The sequence below is a fragment of the Rhinolophus sinicus genome, linkage group LG10 (assembly GCF_036562045.2).
Source record: "Rhinolophus sinicus isolate RSC01 linkage group LG10, ASM3656204v1, whole genome shotgun sequence".
NCBI lineage: Eukaryota > Metazoa > Chordata > Mammalia > Chiroptera > Rhinolophidae > Rhinolophus > Rhinolophus sinicus.
Window position 1 is genome coordinate 56,759,436 of NC_133759.1, and position 14,264 is coordinate 56,773,699.

General features: G+C 36.1%; 1 protein-coding gene across 1 annotated transcript in view; it reads left to right on the forward strand.

Moving 5' to 3' along the window:
* The window catches only part of SYNPR (synaptoporin), a 300,598-nt gene that overhangs the window by 17,907 nt on the left and 268,427 nt on the right, over positions 1-14,264 (forward strand). The window lies entirely within an intron of this gene.

The window sequence follows — 14,264 nt, forward strand, 5'->3', positions numbered from 1 at the left end:
GTGATGGGAACCTTCTGAAATGACATATTGTAATTTATGCAATTCTTCCAAGTTTGCTACAACAGGCTTGTGTTTAAATCCATATGATTTAATGAGAAAAGTTGAACTATTTTAGAAAATTCTCCTTAGAAGCTTAGCAGTAACTAAGCAGGTGGGTGCTTATGACATTAATTTATGTCACTTCTTGACACTTCTGGATTTTGTAGTTTCCGTTTTGTACTTCTGCAGCTCAAAAAAGATTCAAGATCTCTCCTGTTGTCTAATGAATTACTTTCACTTTAATATTGAATGTTACCACAAGCTTTACTGAAATGTATGCTCCATGAGGACGAGCTTGTCTGTCAACTTCACCTCTATAATTCCATTATGTAGAGCCGTGCCTGTATCATGGTATCACCCAAATATTTCCTAAATGAATGGAGGTATGAATAAATGAATTATTTATTTTCCCATCTGGAATGCCATTCTTCATCAACATCCCTTGTTTAATTATTTTCTGCCCCGCTGAACAATTACCCATCCTTCTAGAACCATCTTAAATTCCCAGATTGTTTCTTTACTCATTTGAACTTTCATAAGAGAAATTTCTTCCTCTGCTTTGGGAGTCTCTGTCTGCCTTAGTGAGTTAGGCTAGTATTTCCCGACATAAACTAGGCATTCTAGCACAAATTTATTCCTCTTCTTATTCAAACAGGTAAGTAGGAAGGAAGTGAAACTTTTTAGAGCATTTCCTTCATGCCAATCAATACGTGACAGGCTTGATGTCCCCACATCACTACCTGTAAGGTTGCTATTCTTTTATAGATTTGAGTTTTGGAAATATCATTATGTCCAAAGCCACATGACTAATAGCTTATAGGAAAGGATTTAAATCTTAGTGGGCCTGACTCCAAGTTCATTATGCTATCCTCTACACCACTTTATTTCAATGGTCTGCAATTTAGCTAGGTATATGATATATTACATTCTTCAGTAAAATAATTTTTTTATCAAAATTTTTGATGTATTGATTTTCACTATTGAAATAAAGCACCAATAATATATGACAGCCACATTGAATTAATGTGCATAATTTCTTATATATTCTTAAAATGTTTGTTTCTTTAAAAATAATCTGTTTTTTTCTAAATGCAAACATAATGGGCAGTCATCATAATAATCTTAGAAACTGACAGTGAGTACAGTAAAGAATTCACTTTCAAAAGATACATTTTCAGAGGTGAAGATCATTAGTTATAAAAATTTGCAAATCACTCATGTAGAAACAATGGCTTTGGATATATTCTACTCTGTAATTCTGAACTCAGAAAAAAAATCTGAGAATAGAATGCTCTGTATCACTTTATCACTTCTAAGCATCACTGCTATTATTATGGTATACTGTGTGCAAGTAGCCCTTTCAAGCAGGGTGCTATAGAAGGAGAGACTTGAGTTCACTCATCAGAAGACCCTGATCTGGGTCGTAACTCTTCCATGTATGAGCTTCAAGGTGTTCAAATGCAAAATGAACACATTAATACCTGCTGAGCCCACTTACCAGATTTGAGAGATCAAATAGTTTATGAGCCCTGTGTGTGAGCATGCCTACTGACAAATAACTTATTATATGCACAGAAGGTAATTTATCCTCTGGGGTCAGAGAAATTCGTGTCCAAGTTTGATCAATTACTTCCAAGTGTGGAAAATTTTTTTTTTAATCTTAACCTATAAAGTTGGGATAGATATACTTACCTCATACACTTCTGCGATCATGAAATTTTAAAATGCATGTAAAATACTTAGAGAAGGCTGACCCTCAGTAGGTGCTCGGCAGAGGACAGGTACTAAGAAGTGTTATGAAAAGCACTGAATGAACGTGGACGTCAGTTCCTTCTATGTCCCATTTTAAAAAGTGTAGTATCACTTCATAGATATGATCTTTTAGACCCTGTCAGCAACATTTGGTGAGGTTTTCAAAGAAGCTACATCATTGTTCAGTGTTAGCTGACCTTCTATCATAAAGCAGAATTGTCATTTTGAGTTTTATCAAGAAAAAGCTGAGTTCTCTGGAGACACTGCCCATCACAATCTACTGTGAGGGGTAAGGGCTATAGGGTTCATGGTCCAGGGAGGTCCCATGGAGTTCATGAAACCCTCCTGGTGTGTAACTCTGGGCAGTTGAGGAGCAAGTATATACTCTTGCCAAGAGCCACAGAATTGATGCAGCATATAAGCCTGCTCCAACTCTACTTCGTAACATCACATGAATTGTCCATTGAGTACTGTTGGCTTTTCTTCACTCCTTTTCTTATTCTAGGACTGTTCAAAAAAGCTGTTCATCTGCAGTTAGCGATAACATTTAAATGGAAAAAGGAAAATTTTCTTGGAAAAATAACAGCTGGGTTAATTTTATATGTGTTGTAAATGACTGCTAGCAGATCGTTTTCTGCAAGTGGGAAAGTATTTGGGAACTAAGGGGACAGAGAAAGGCATGACTGATGCCAGTTCAGCTCCAAAAACAATAAGACCTTCAATCACCTTGAGAATCAGGTGTGTAAAAAAAGATTGTGTGTGTGTGTGTGTGTGTGTGTGTGTAAAATAAATTTTAAATTACTGGTCATCCATGGATAGTGTTTCTTTAAACAATATCAAAATTGTGAAGAGCATATAAAGACCAGGGCAGAGAAATGGCATAACTTACAAGGGAATTGATCCTCTAATTTATAGGGCATGCTACAACCTTTCAATGCTTGTTAAAAGATTTTTTGTCTTTCTCTTAAAGCCTCCCAGTTGGAATTTTATGATTTAAAAATATCACAAGTGAGAATTGTATGAATGACTCATGCAAAATACTCAACATTTTCTACTTCTTGGGACTATCAGTCTCTTTTTTTCTTTTTTTCCAATAAAAACATCACATGTGTCTCACTGGAAGAAAAGCAAAGGATTTGTAATGAAGAGTTGTCTTTTCGGGAAGTTAAGTTTGTGTTATTTAATTTTATTAATTAATTTCATTAAATACTAATGTTACAATTAAATGTATAATTATGTTGTTTAATGATAAGACAAATCAGTGACCCAGTAAATATGATTTCATATATAATTTTATTAAATGCTTTTTGTGAAGAAGACTAGTGTGGTAATTAAAAGATTTTGCACAAGTTATGGGTCAGACAGGTCTATTTTCAGTCCTGATCCTGCCATGTTACCTGTAGAACAATGGGGAGAGTTACATTCTTTATGAGCCTCAGTTTACAGGTCTATTAATATATAATGTGTGAGAATGACATTAGTACTAGTTAACCTCTTAGATGGTCCCCAGTGACCCTCACCTCCTGGGATTAATATTTTTGTGTAGTCTCTCCCCCCCACATTGCACTGAGCTAGCCTGCCCTTTGGAGAGCCCCTTAGGCAGCACATTGAAGCCTCCAGCCGACAGTCAGGAGGAAGTGAGGTCTGCAAACAAGTGAATGAATGACCTTGAAAGTGTATTCTCCAGCCCCTGAGATGACTATAGCTCTAGTTGACCATACGACTGCAATCTCATGAAACACCCTGAGCAAGATCCTGGGTTCCTGACATTCAGAAGTTATGTGAGATAGTAAATGTTTGCAGTTTTAAGTGGCCAGTGTTTTTGAGTTGATTTGTGATACAACAGGAAAAAGAGTTTATTTCTTATCCTCTAAATAATTAAGAGCTTTTTGTATATTTAAGTAGTGCACATGAGATTTGTGTTTTAGATTTGTTTTTCCGTACACAAACCCTGTTTTCTATTTTGTGATTAATAATCACCTCAGGAGCTTGTTTGAAACCCACACACCTAGGCCTCACCACCAGAGATTGTCATTTGGTAAATCAGGGGTAGGGTCTAGGCATCTTTATTTTTAACAACCAAACTGGGGATTTGAGATGCAGGTCCCCTAACTACGCACCATCTTTCAGGAACCCTGCCCTTGTTAAACTGTAGCTATTACTTTCAGAACCAACTTCGACCTTACTTGCATATCCTAAATGACAACTCATCTGGTTGGCCATGGACTTTCCTAGTTTTAAAATTGAAAGTCCTACGAATCTCGGTAAATTCCTCAGTCCTGGGCAAACTGGGATGCCAGGGTTGTTTAGCATCTCCCGTGCCAGCCGCTGCAACTAGAATGAATACCCTCTTCACCCCAGTTTCTGCATCTTCACCTGCCAACGTTAACCCATCATTGAAGGCTCAGTTCACGTACCACCTCTCCATCCCAGAGAACTTTTCATATTCCTCTTCGTTATCCTGGGAGCCTTGGGATTCTCAAAGCATGGTTTCTTTTATAGAACCATATAAGGGTAACATTTGTGATTTCTTTATCCTTTGTAAAACCCTGGAGGCAAGGACTGGTGTCTTATTTATCTCATAATTGAACGTCAGGCTCCTGGATTTGAGGTATTGATTCAAGTTCAGGTGCAGCTTGCTGCAGCTCCGAGGAGTAAGCCTTTGGGGAAGGAAGAAAGCATCTCTCTTTACTAAAGTCTCCTAATATGCTCCCTTTCAGTATGCTTGAATTTAAAGCAATCTTGTATTCATTACTTCAGAAACATTAAATAGGCTTATATTTATAAGTAGGACACTACACAAAGGAAGATGACTTCTTTTCTGACACCTGATAGTTACTCGCTGGCAGAACAGACTGACAGATTCCTAGGTACTTTCGCTTATCCATACCTGACCCCTGTCTATCAGTTTTACCAATGATTAAAAACAATATAAAATTAGTTTGTAATGGCCCATTAACATTTGCCAAAAAGTTCATTATAATGATAAAGATCAAGTTGCAGGGAACCCAATATGCTTAATTATGACTTCAAAATGCTAAGAAAAACTCTCCCTCATCCTTGAAAATCATTACATTGTCTTTGCCTAATTTCAGGTGGATTTCATACAAATGGAAGACTGTATTTAAGAGACAGGTGATTTTAATCATGGTTTTGACATTAACTTGATTTAGATTTGCGGAAGGCAAATTCATTCAGTTGCTCTAGGAGTTTTGTTTCTTCTCAACTGTCATTTTTATTGTGCTTGTTCTCTTAAATTATAAAATTTACACTCTCCATGGTGAAGGCAGAATAACTAGAGGAAGTGTCTGGATAATAATAATAATACTTGTTATATACTGAATACTCAGTCTGTGCTAGGCTGTGTGCTAAGAGAAAGCATCTCCCTTCAGTGAGGTTTCTTAATCTTCTCCCTTTCCACATGTGTGAATCTAAAATCAACTTATGCTTTACCCAGTGTTGGATTTTGCATTACCCAATGTGTTTTTTCCGATAACACAAAGGATGAAATATTATTGTCTCCATTTTATAGATGAAGGGATAGCAGCTGTGAAGTTAAGTGATTCACTGGAGTAACACACAAGTTGCATGAAGGAGCCAGGATTCAAACCCAGACTGTCTGACCTCCAATCCCAAGTTCTTAACTAATGTATTACATGCCCCACCACCCCACCACCTTCTTAACATAAGATTGGAACCAATTTTCTTCTTGAAAAATCACTTTTATAAGGGTTACTAATGTATTAACAAAGTGCCAAGTTTACTTTAATTCCTTCATTCTTTAATATATGTTTATTTCCCCAGAACTTCTGTACTAATATGTTCATATTTTCTCATTGACTGACATTCTAATTTCAGAAATATTTCATCCTCCTCTCTCTTTGCCTTTTAATTAGCATCTTCCTCAGCCTTTAGCTGGCAGTTTTACAGTCTTTCCTTTCCCTGCCATCTTCTCACTTCAGTCTTTTTGTCAAATAATCTTTTTTTTTAAGTTGAAGGAATTCTTCATGAAAGTCTTTTTTAATACAGATAATCAGCCCTCAATTTACAAGTTCTGTAAATTTTGATTTTCATATATTAAGTTGTCTTAAAAGAGGTCACACATTGAGATTAAGTAAGAAATTCGGTAGTGATAAGATTCCTAGGGGTAAACCTATTTAAAATGTTCACTTTCAAGGCAAAAAAATTGACTCTGGTCTAATTGCAGTTGGTATTAAGGGACTAATAGAGATCTGATACCAGACCTGAGAAGGACATAGTTCATGGCTTTTTATCTTGCTCACATTAGGAAATAATAATGAATAAGGATTTTTACCAAAGTAAAGGACTTTGAAGGGCAAAGAAGAAAAGATTATCTTCAATAATGTTAGGAAGTATTAAGGAAAAGGAAAAAAGAGGGCCTCAGTATCCATTAAATGCAAGAAATAGTAGAATCAAATCCTTCATTTTGCTTTGGCATTCAAGTTGAGAGATAAAGAGGAACCTGACTATATTTTGCTTGTTTGTTTTTAAATTATTAGACATTTTCATTGTGGTCTCATCTCATTGTCTGGAAGACATTCTAAGATGAAGACTATATCTAATCAATGTCAATGTTCTGAGCATAGAAAAATGTCCAACATATAACAGACATTAAATGATTATTTTCTCAAGAAAATTTTATTTATCTACACATACTTTATTTTTTAATACTTTATTTAGGTATAATTGACATGAAATAAATCAGTTACCATTTCCAATGCTCCTTATTCCTGTGCTTAGATTCACATTTCCATCTAGTTTCACTTTCCTTATGTTTGAAAGACTTTCTTTAACAATTTTTGTTGGTAATGTCAGCTGGTGATAAATGTTTTCAGCTTTATTATGTCTGAAAAAGTCTTCATGTCATCTTTATTTTTGAAAGGCATTTTTGCTGGGTATGAAATTCTGGGTTGTGGGGGTTTTTGCTTTCAGTATTTTAAAGATGCTGCTCTACTATCCTCTCACTTGCTTTGCTTGTAAAAAGAGGTTTTTCTATCATTCTTATCTGAATTCTTCTGTACATAATGTGTCTTTTATCTCCGGCTACATTTAAGATCTTCTCTTTAGCATGTGTACTGAGAAATTTAATTGTGACATACTTTGGTGTACTTTCCTTCATGTATATTTTGCTTGGAGATTCATTAAACCTCTTAAATCCATAGTTTTCATCATATTTGGAAAAATTCCAACCATTATACTCCTTTTTTTTCCCCCCTGCTCTTCCCCACTCTCCTCTGGGGACTCCAATTCCTATATTAGGCCTTTTGAAGTGGTCCCACAGATCACTGATGCTCTGTCCATTTTTAAAATGCTTATTCCATTCGTGTTTAATTTTGGATAGTGGGAAGGATACCTGCATAAATGACACTTACATGTATTCTGGAATGTTCAGCCCAGAGTGTTAGAGGGGATACTGATGAGATATTTTCTGCCCTCTCTTGCACAGCTAGTTCAAGGCAATCCACAATACACATAAATGTCATTTATGCAGGTGTCCTTCCCACATTCTTCCAAAAATCAGATGTGTAAAGTTTAATGTCTACAAGTGAACAGAAGCCAAAAGAAGGTGGTATTATTTTTACTTTGTTTTATTTAAAAATCTCTTTGCTTTCTTTGTGTTTTTAATCAACTTCTGCTTTTCCCCTTAACATCTCACTATTAAAAGAAATGATGTGTAATTATAGTTTATGAATCTCAATTATCAGTTTGAGAAATTTTATCTGTACCTCTGACAACCACTAGCTAAAAGTGAAGAATAATAGTGAAGGATTAACCTGATTGACTTCACCATGGAAGTGCTCAATGTGGCATCTGTAGAAAGATGAAAGTAGATAAAGTAGATAATGCAATTTTGATTCAAAGTTATGGGTGTATGTATGTACGTACATATATCTGGATAAATATATACACATATACATATATGCATACTTTGAATATTGTCATCAAACAGGATATTTCCTTATCTAAAAAGTAACTTTAACAACTTGTTGAAGACAGTTTTCTATGCATTATTTTAAATTTAATACTCTCTCTGAACTTAGCATAAGAGAGACCCATGTGTAGGAATTAGAAGGCTTGGGACATACCAATTTCTGCAGTTAAATCCTTACAAGACTTTAAAGAAAAATTTCCTCTTTCCGGGCCTCACTTTCCTTAACTTTAAAAGGACAAGGTAGGATAAGATGATCCCATTCAGGTATAGAATTCTGTAATTCTTTAAATCCCCCCATTGACAATACAATAAATTCCAATGCTGTGCAAATATGAAATAAATCTAACAATGAAATGAATCATACTAAATAATTCATACAATTCAATTCATACATCAAAGTCATTCACCCCATGTACAGATAGTGTTGGGATGTTGATTAAATTTCTTCTAACATTTTCTTTGTGTGAGCAAGACATATGCATATTACATAAGTAAGATTGACTATACTTGCTGTTCTATAACCTACTGGCCAAAGATTTCATTTGCTTTTATTAAAACAATACATTTTCAGTCTCACTCTCTGTCTCTCTGTCTCTGTCTCTGTCTCTGTCTCTGTCTCTGTCTCTCTCCCTCTCCTTCTCTCCTGTTTTTCAGAGGGGATAGTTCAAATTGGACCACATTTCCTTAAACTTCAGCTATATCTGTCTCTTCCTTCCCTGTTCACAGATGAACTCTATCCTACTTTCAGAGAAGAGAGAAGCCATTTCCTTTGACTTCCTGTGGCCAAACCTACTAACAAAACATACCTGTGCTCATACACATCCTTTTCTCCTTTCCTCCTGACGTGATAAAAGATGTTCCTTATCCTGCTCATGACTGATCTGTCCACCTATGTCTTGGATCCCTTCCTCTCCCAGAGTGGCATAGCCCCATCCAAGTCTGTTGTGCTGAGCTCCCCAAAGCTTAACCCAATCCATGGCTACTAGCCTCATCTCAGTTCTTTGAACAGACCAACTTCTTGCCTGTCTTGGACTCGCACTTATCCCTGTTCTTGGAATTTTCTTTCCTCCACTCTTCCCACGGTTGGCCACTTCCCATCTTTCAGATCTCCATTGAGATAGCCTTCTTTTGCAAGTGTTTCTTTACAGACTCAGTAGATGTCTCTTCACCTTGATAAATTCTATATCAGCACCATACTTGTTTCTTTGATAGGACTGATAGTAATAGATATTATTGGATTATTGGTTCATTCCTTTCTTCATTGTCTGTCTCTCTCATAAATTTAGAAACTTCATAAAGGCAGAAACTCTGTTTTAATCACTAAGGTATACTCAGGGCCTAGCAGAGTACCAAATACTGCTACCATTTATTGATTGAATAAATGAAGGAATGAAGGAATGAATGAATGAACAAATGCCTTCCTAACTTGGGAAACCATTTCAGTCAAAGAAAAGTTGACCTGATATTTTATGTGGGCCAAACTTACAAACATTTAGAGATTAGCTTTTGTGGTATTTCTTCAAAGTCTTCATAATTCTAATCCAGGTCTTCTTGAACAGTGTGTGCTGGCTTTTCATAGCCAGTGGAATTGTCACATACAAGTTTACATGAAAAGTAAGATATGAATAGACATTTTAATATATTATATGAATTTAGTCACTTTCCTTGTGTATTGAGAAATTAATGTGGAATAAATTTCTTATGAAATTGCCCTTACTTTTTTATGGATATGATATAACATTGGAAAATTCTGTTGACTGACATAAGGCTCTGTGAGACAAGACTTGTTGCAGCCTGTTAGAAGATGTCATAAATATCACAGTTTCACAGACATTTGAATTTGTGATTTGGAGAAAATTATTTAATTGTGTAAGTCCATAGTATTTCTGTTACCACACTTTATGATATTTTTCCCCAATCTTTTGAGATCAATAGTGAAAAATGCATTTGAAAAACAAGTTATTTATCCACAAAATGTCCCAAATAAACATGCCATATAATTCAGTTACTGAACAAGGTAGGACTATATTTTCTTGTAATTTACATTTTTCACAGTGGTCCCACTAGCACATAACAACGCAGTATTCACTGAAGGGGTGTTGATTAACATTTAGTTGAAGAATTATAAAAAAGTTAATGGTTAAGTCATTTGCATCTCCTGTTAAGGAAATTTTGCTGTTACTGAAATAATTTTTATTATAGAAAGCACATTGGCATAATTTATTATGTAAATGACAGCTATTTTTCTGATTAGCAAAATAATCATCTTTGTTGTTAAAGTTTTGAAAATACAGAAAAGCAAAAAGCAGGAAATAAACATCACTCATAATTACAAAACCTAATAATAATATCTGTTTTTAGAACATACTGTGTATATGTATTATGTATAACTAAAATTATGCTTTAAATATTGTTTTATAACCTTTTTTCCACATATTCTGTTGTGAAAATTTTTCTATATCCTTAGGAATTTTTCTAAAAGGTTACATCTTTAATGACATAGTACTATAACATATCGCTGTATCACAGTTTATTTAATCAGTTTCTAATTATAGAGACATGAGGTTATTTTCACTTTTGCTGTTTTATAAATAATGCTGTAGTGAACATCTTTAGACATATATCTCTATGCACATTTTTTATTATTTCCTGATTGTAACTTTTTAAAGTGGACTGAATGAGTCAATGGGAAGTCAGCAAAACTAGGCTTAATTCTTTTAAAAGGATGTCAAGGTAAAATAGAAGAAAAAGAATCTCATCATATGGCCACCTTATTTTTAAAAACTATTCTTATTCCTTCTAATAACTACTTGTAGACTATACTGAAGAAAGCTATATTCAAGTTTTTAGAGGAGCACTATAATAAAGGTACACCTAGTTAAAATAAAATAACACAATATAGAGAATGTTTAGATCCAAGAACTTACTCTATAGTTCTGTACTACTGGACCAGGAAGGCCAGGTCCAGATACTCTCTGTGTCCACAGAGTTTAGAGAATTGCCTGGCACATAGCAGTAAATTAGGAGTCAGCTAGTGAATGAGTGAATGAATAGAATGACTGTTAATGGATTGGTGTAACAGAACTTTTAGACCCATACAAGGCATCTATGCATTTCAGGAAATGTGAATCTTAATTTGTGTACTGACTTTCAATATGGAAATAGCATCTCTTTGAGAGGACGATACAAATTTTAATCTTAGTTTTGTGTTGTACTCCGAGACCTTGTTTTTCCTCAGTCCTCCTCTGTAGAATGAGGCTACAGCACATGGTTTTCCTGAAATTCCTGCCTTTAAAAAAACTTTAATCCAAAATCTGTTCTCTTTACCCCCTTCTCCCCCCATTTGATTAAATCAATCTATTAATTTTGAAAGCTGGAGCATGAACAGTGCTAGAAAACATGTATTCCAGAAAAGTCAGGGAGAACAAAGCATTGCTTAGATAAACATGCTCGATATGGATTAGATTTTTAACCCAGAATAACATAATTACTTACACCTTTGAAGCTTATACCTCCCCTCTTCCTCCAGATATTTCTTTCAAATATAAACGAGACCTTAGATATTTTGGAACTTATTTTTGGAAAATATTGATATTTTATTACAGCATTTTCATTTTGATAAAATATGACTTCAGGGGACTTAGTCTATTTCTGACCCTTAAATACAATAAGACTTTTCAAAAATTTTTCTTCGTAGGAATAAACCATGTTTTATTGTAGAAAATATGGGTCCTGAAGAAAATTTGAAAGAGGGAAGTGTGTTTTATTTATCCCTAAACTTGCTTTGTTGAGAATTGTGGGGATTAAATGTTTCTGTAAGAATCCATTTCTATTTTTGGAATAGACTAATGTGATCGCTCTTATAAAAATTATGAAAGTCAAGGTATATGTGGGCACAGATAAAGGAGAAATTAATTTTGAGCCCCTGAAGGATGAGCGATATATGTGTGCAAATCCCCTGCAAGTTTGCTGGTTCCTTAAAATTAAGGACTGTGCTTTATTTTCTCCGTAGTCCGAATACCCAGTTTGTTGCTCAGCGCATAACAAGTGCTTATTTTTCAATATCATTTAGGGAAGGAGAAAACTCTCTCTGCTCCTCCTTTAGGGAGAAGAGTCCACATTTCTAGCCCCAGAAGTTCTAGCACAGAAGTTCTCCACGTGTTTACACACACGTCTCCATTTGGGTAGCCAATTGTAACATAAAGAAAACTCTCCTTGAATAAAATCAGCTGTAGGTTCTTTGCACCCCACATTAGAAAGCTCCCCTCGGAAGTTCCTCTTGAAGGGGTAGCTAAAAAGCAGCCATGTCAGGCTGGCTGGCAGGGAATTAGCAGTTCGTAGCTCTGAGAGGGTTGCAGTTGTGGCTGTTTCTTTAGGGTGTTTACAGCTCTGCTGTCACTAAGGGAGTCCACTGTTGTTACTAATTCAATTAGTTCTGTTACAACAGTCAGTGAGGAGAGATGGTGCGTTGCAGTGTCCCTGCTTGTCCAGAATGTTAGGAAAGGCTTCCTAATGGAGGAATAGGAGGGGACCCACACTGCTTGGTTAGAAAAGTACACAGAAATTCTCTGTATTCAATGCCTAGAGGACCATAGGGTTTTCATAATGTCATCCACAAATGTTTGTCATGAGCACGCTATTCGTAAAGTGTAAATGCTGGAGATATGAACACACGTAAACAGAGGAGGTGGACATACATACACTTTTTTAAGGTAATGGGGTTATTTCCACTTCGCAGCTGAGGAGACAAAGGCTCAGAGAGGTGAAGCACCCTCCTGAGGTCACACAGTTGGAAGTGGACGAGAGAGGGCTTGAATCCACATCTGCCTGGGCCCCAAAGTCTATGTACTGCCTCTACAAATATAAATTGATTTAAAAGTCTCAGTGATCATGCAGAGGCGTTTATAGTACAGTCTTTAGGTCTTTATTCCTCAGGATGTTTCTGTGGGTTAGGTGGCCTTGTGCCCGTTGTACAGATGGAAAACGACAGCTGTGAGACAGTCAACTTGTCCATGATCACTCAGCCTTTCAGTGTTACAGCTGAGATCTGACTACAGCCAAAGTTCAAGCTCTTTTCACTCAATCCCAAGGTCCCCCCTACCCTTGAAAAGCTCAGCCCTGAGATGAACATACATAGATACAAGGAGATTTACAAGCCCCCATCTAAGACTTACTTGCTCATTGAGAGCGAAATTTTAGGGAAGAGGCTAGAAGTCATGTAAAGGCCATTTCTCCTGCATAAGCCTCCCCTGAAGGATGGGAAGAGGCTTTTCACTGGGGATTATCTAGTGAATCTTCCTCATGTAGAGGAGGCAGATAGGAGTGCAAGGTAAGACCTTAAACCCCAAAGAGGTCACTTCTGCAAGATCCAGGAAAGGCTCAAACAGGACTAGTTTAAGCACATCAATAGAATTCAGAATAGCAGGGCTCTAGCTGCTTAGTGACTGTGGCATTTTGTCAGGGAAGGGCTTTTGACATTTGTTTCTTTTGAAGCAACAACAGAGCTTTTGAATCATCAACAATGCTTTCTTTGGAGGGCAAAATGCCCAAAACCAGCTTCAGAGGAAATAAGAAAGGGCCACATGTAATGTTTTCCACGTGTTAGACTGACCCATGTACTCGCAAAGCTCATTGTGCAGTGGACAGTCCACCTTTCCTCCCTTCGCTTCATAGCTTCAGTTTCTAAACTTCAGGGCCCTGTGGCAAAAGAGGAGGGAAACGGATGAAACATGGTTAGTTCCATGAGCATTTATTGAGCTCCTCCTACTGTGGAGATGATAGGAAGATGAAATGGACTGAGTCTGTGTCCTTGAATTTGATAATTTAGTTGTCGAGATGAAACATACACAGTCCAGAATGCCTTAATTGTGTTGGAAAGGTACTCCTTTATACTCCCAGAGAAATTTATTTCTGAGAAGTTATATATTTCCTGCTGAGGCATCAGGAAAGGCTTCCTGTAGGAGGAAACATTTGAGTATTTGATCTGGGTTTAAAGACTATAGGACCTGGAGAGTTATAAATAGGAGAGTAAAGTGTGTAAGGTGGTTCTAGGATAGGAAAAACAGCAAAATAAGAATGCAAATGAAAGCGTGTGTGTTCAAAAAGAGTATATTAAAGTAAGCTTAAAATAGGACAGGAAATAATACCTGGATTTTCCTGAGCACTTCCTTAATCCCCAAAATTAAGTTTTCACATGCATTTACTTACTGAATGCTCACAACATCCCTATGAGTCAGGTATTATTATCTCCATTTTACTGAGGACAGTGAGGCCCAGAAAGGTTAAGTAACTTGCTCAAGTCACACAGCAAGTAGAAGAGTCAGCATTTAAGCCTGGACTATGTGATTACAAAATTCTAATGCTTAACCGTATATACTATACTGCCTCAATAGGTAGTTCATTATGGCTGGAATATTGGCCAAAAGCAGGAAATAATACTGAAAATTTAATAGTAATTATTAGAACTATGGTTTACCTCAAGTGAGTATTTTCAGTGCAAATGTACTGGGCACATTACTTT